General features: G+C 43.9%; 1 pseudogene; it reads right to left on the bottom strand.

Annotated features, from left to right (window-relative positions):
• Positions 1–603: 603 nt before the first annotated feature.
• The window catches only part of LOC114631422, a 10,831-nt pseudogene continuing 6,375 nt past the window's right edge, over positions 604–5,059 (bottom strand).

Genomic DNA, 5,059 nt, shown 5'->3' with positions numbered 1-5,059 from the left:
CACTCCCTTGGGCTCACAAAAGTTCCTCCTCACCCACTTGCTCTTTGCTGCCACCTGTCCTTTCTTTCTTTCTTTTTTCTTTCTCTCTCTTTCTTTCTTTCTTTCTTTCTTTTTTTTTTTTTTTTGATTTTTGGGTTTTTTATTTTGTTGTTGTTGTTGTTGTTGTTGGAGGAGACACGGTTTCTCTGTGTAGCCTGGCTGTCCTGGAACTCACTCTGTAGACCAGGCTGGCCTCGAACTCAGAAATCCGCCTGCCTCTGCCTCCCAAGTGCTGGGATTGAAGGCTTGCGCCACTATGGCCCGGCTTTTTTTTTTTTTCCACCTGACCTTTCAAAGGAGGCACATTCCCATTCCAATAGCACTCCCTAATGAAAACCCCTCTGGGGAGTGACAAATGCCAGCCTGAGAACAGATAAACAGCCACAACTCCCAGCCCCATGTTGCTGAGGCTGGCATCCTCTCTGATGGATAGCCAGGCACTCCCCAGTACAGGTGGCCCCTGTCCTTGGGGGGAAAAAAAAAACACATCCTTAGGGAGATAACCTGCCATATTCTGTGACAATCAAGCATTCTCAGAAAGCTGTGACAGGTTTGTGAAAACACTCATCCCTGATAGCACCATAAAGACCCAAAGAACTTCCCTCCCCAATCAATTGTGCGACCCTGCCCGCCACCTAAGCAGATGGTGTTGTGTTTGAAAAATGACGTTCCTTATCATTCCCCTTGCCATGTAACCCTGAAGCCCCAGAATCTGTTTGTGTCTGCCCTAAGCCCCTAGACTCGGGATCCCAATCCTGCCCTGCGCAGTGGGAACAGATTGCGATCCAAACCAGGTTGGAATTTATTAAAAGACTCTTTGTCTCACTATATCAGATTAAGCAATTCTTTGAGCTCTCCTGGGGATCTGAAGATCTGGGCATAACAGTCACACAAGAGGAGGGGAAGAGGGAACTTCAGTTAAGAAAATGCCTCTACAAGATCAGCTGTAAGCAGACAAACCTGAAGGACATTTTCTTAATTCGTGATCATTTCAGATTTATCCCACTGTAGGTGGGGCCACCCCAGGCTTGTGGTCCTGGGTTCTATAAGAAAGCAAGCTGAACAAGCCACAAAGAACAAACCAGTAAGCAGCATCCCTCTATGGCCTCTGCATCAGCTCCTGCCTCCAGGTTCCTACCCTGTTTGAGTTCCTGTCCTGACATCCCTCAATGGACTGTGACCTGAGATATGTAAGCCAAATAAACTCATTCCTCCCCCAAGTTACATTGAACATGATGTTTCACCACAGCAATAGAAATCCCCAATAGGACAGTCACTGTGAGTCCTGGAGTCTGGTAAAGACCATGACAGTGGGAGAATGTGGTGGAGACTGTGCACATGAGACGACATAAACAAGCAGCAAGTGAAGCCAGAGCCAGCTGGGGTGAGTTCAACCTCCAAAGACCCAGTTCTAGTGACCTACACTGACGGCTACATCCCACCTCCGTTCCACAGCCTCTTAACAGGGCACCAGCTAGGGGAGGAGCCTTAGAAACACAAACCTCTGAGACACATTTCACACTCACATTCAACACCTCCTTTCTTTCTCTATCTTCTCTCTCCCTTCTTCCCATCTTCCTTTCCAACATCTCTTTCTTTTTATAGTATTCTAAAAAAGAAACCTGTTATCTCATTTCATAAACAAATACACTTTAACAAATATATATTAGACTTATTTTATTTGTATGAGTGTTTTGCCTGCATATATGACTGTGTACCACCTTCATGCCTAGTGCCTATGGAGGCCAGAAGAGGGCATCAGATGCCCTAGAACTGGAGTGTGGGTGCTGGGAATTGAACCTTGGTTCTCTGCAAAAGCAACAAGTCCTTTTAACTGCTAGCCCATTTCTCCAGCCCCCGGTTTTTAACTTACTTATTTCATTTACTTATTTACTTTGTGGGGGTGGCACACATGCCATGATATGTGTGTGGAGGTCAGAGGACAACATGTGGAAGGAAGTCAGTGTCTCCTTTATAATCCATGGGTCCTGGGCATTGATCTGAGGTTATCAGATTTGGTGTCAAAAACCCCTACACACTGAGCCATCTCAGCAGCCCACATATGTATAAAACCATGGATATATGGACGTACTTCACGATTTATTAGCACTGTTTACATAAATGCAATGGAAGGAGATTGGCTGAACTGACATCAGCCAGGACAATGCACTTACCAGGCATTCCTTGAAAACAAGAGGATGTTTGCGGAGTTATGGTTGAAAATGGTCTTCACATTCCAAGTACTTCCTTGGCCAAATGTCATGTCCTTCACATTTATCTTCTGGGAAGAAGTTCAATGAGTAACATAAAAACCTGCTCTTTGCCGGGCAGTGGTGGCGCACGACTTTTAATCCCAGCACTTGGGAGGCAGAGGCAGGTGGATTTCTGAGTTCGAGGCCAGCCTGGTCTATAGAGTGAGTTCCAGGACAGCCAGGGCTACATAGAGAAACCCTGTCTCGAAAAAAAAACAAACAAACAACAACAAAAAAAAAACCCTGCTCTTTGTTCAGTAAGAAAAAAGCAAACCCTATAGATTGGTATCTTATACACTACGTATTTTGTAATCACGGCTGTAAAAATATAATATGGCTGAGAATAAAGATCTTGCATTCTGCTCCCCACATGAGCTGAGTCCTATGCTGTTCTTCATTTCGGTGTCATGGTCTATTCAACCCTGATTTCACATGCAGGAGTATGTATCTGCAGCTAGAGTTTCTCACTCAACACTGCTGCAAAGAATCCCTAACTAATTGGTTTGGCTGTGATTAATCTTTTTTAATGGCCTAAGTTACTATGTGATAAAAAATGGATCAAGTTATTTCTCTGTGGAGACTTGTCTTGTTTCAGAATGTCAACTACGAACAACGCTGATATAAATATCACATTGCTGATATAAATATCTCATGACATGATATTGCTATGTATTTTTAATTTTTTCGTTTCTTAAGGGACAAGGGAAGAAGGCTAAGACAGACTCTGGTAGACCAGGCTAGCCTTGAACTCATTTGCAACAACTGAGAATGACCTTGAACTTCTGACCCTCCTCCTCTACTTCCCAACCTCTGGGGTCACGTGTACTGCTGATGCTGTTTGGTTACAGATTCCATCTTTTCATCTACTCAAGCGTCTGGTACTATATCCCTCAAGCCCAGCCTTGCATCCTTTCCTCTATCCAGAAAGTGAATGGCATCTTCAGTGTGTGTGCAGTATGGCACAACATAGAATCCACTTAAGGTGTTGCACATCACATGTTCCCTGAGTCTGCTGCTCTCTGTGACTGCTTCTGTCTGGAAGTTTCATGTTTTCTTTTCATTCTTAAGGTTTGCAAAGTTTCCCCGACTAGCACCAATGAATTAATCTCATTCTTTCTGTGTGGAACATAATGCACTATTCCACTTTGCACATTGAGATTGTTCTTAATTTGTTCTTAATTTCTTACTCCTTTAGTTTAACAATCACTTCTTCATTATTCCCCTTTTCCTGGATCATCTTTCATATATGATCATTTATTCAAAATGTAGCCTCAGGAAGAATCAAGCCTATGATCTTGGCTTTATTCTCTCTCTTGAGCTATTACCCAGGCTGTTAATACCTGTTTCAAAAAAGACCCTCAATCTATTCACTAGCAATTTTTTTTTTCTTGTTTTAGTTTTGAGCTAGTTTTGAGAGTATGCAGCCTGGAACTCTTTAAAGAGACTGTAGTGGTGAATTAGTTAAACCGCTTTGGCTCCCAGTGGGTTGCACACGCGCACCCATTCAAGAGCTCTCTGGATTCACAAATGAAAGACACACATAAGCCAGTTAATTTTGATATACCTTGATTAACTCAACGGCCGGGCATTTCTAATCCTCCCCCCATGGCTAGCATTCATTCTCCCCTCCAACTTTCCTGAGTCAACTTGCTAAATCGACATTTCATCTCTGCTACCCCAGACCCAATCGGGGGAGGGGCCACTGGGGCCGTTTCCCCGAATTCTTACATAGTTTGTTGCTTTCTTTCCTGCAGCTCTTATATCTGGTCCTTCTCCCTCGAGTCATGGCGACTCTCCCTGCCCCTTACTCGGACAATCTAAAAGTCACGCCTCTGTCTTTCTGCCCAGCCATTGGCTGTATGATAATTCTTCTCAACTGAAGCCAGCTGGGGCCAGGGCCCCTTAGGTCTGGAAGTGCGGCTTTTTGGGAGCTGAAACAAGACAAAGCATTAAAACCAATTCCCAACAATAGACCAGGCTGGCCTCAAACTGACAGAGATCTGCCTGCCTCTGTCTCTGAACAGCTGGAATTAAAGGTATGTGCCACCAAGCCCAGCACAACTGATATGTTGCAGCACTTATGGCAAGAGTTGTAACTGAGGAAGAGAACATACCCTACTTCCCCAGCTTTAGTGTCTCCCAACCTCAAGTGCAGCTTTGGCAACTGTGGAAAAGCAGGGGCTGCTCTGGCCTGAAGGGTTGCCAACATAGTCTGGTGTGCAGTCCCTTTGATCTGTGATATGCTTTAAGTCCAGCCCTAAGGGGACAGTTTGCACACAATCTTCTGCACTTATTTGGGTAAAAAGAAGCATGGGCACTTGGAGAGGAGGGGGATGCACTTTAGTGTTTGTTTGTTTGTTGCCAGGCTGGTAAGTACGTTGCCTTCTATTTCATTCAGTAGTGAAAATTCCTCCTAGGAAGGGAATTGCACTATAACTTGAAGGACCTAATAAAAAAGAAAACAAAGTTCCCTTTAGTATTATTATTTTATTCTTTGACAGTTTCATATTTGCACATAATAAATTTTAGTTATTTTCACACACACGCACACACACACATTTGTGCGCACACACCTGTGACCTTCTCTTATTCCCTCCTGTGCTGAACCCTTCTTCCCAAGAAGTCCCTCTTTTCCATGTTGTTTGTGTGTACTTATGTATGTATGTGTGCATTTGTTTGCCTGTCTGTGTGTATGTGCTTGTCTGTGCATATGTGTGTGCTTGTCTGTGTGTACCTGCTTGTTTTTGTGTGTATGTGTGTGTTTGTGT

The sequence above is a fragment of the Grammomys surdaster genome, unplaced genomic scaffold (genome assembly GCF_004785775.1).
Source record: "Grammomys surdaster isolate TR1022 unplaced genomic scaffold, NIH_TR_1.0 362, whole genome shotgun sequence".
Taxonomy (NCBI): domain Eukaryota; kingdom Metazoa; phylum Chordata; class Mammalia; order Rodentia; family Muridae; genus Grammomys; species Grammomys surdaster.
This window is presented reverse-complemented; position numbering and strand designations above follow the sequence as displayed.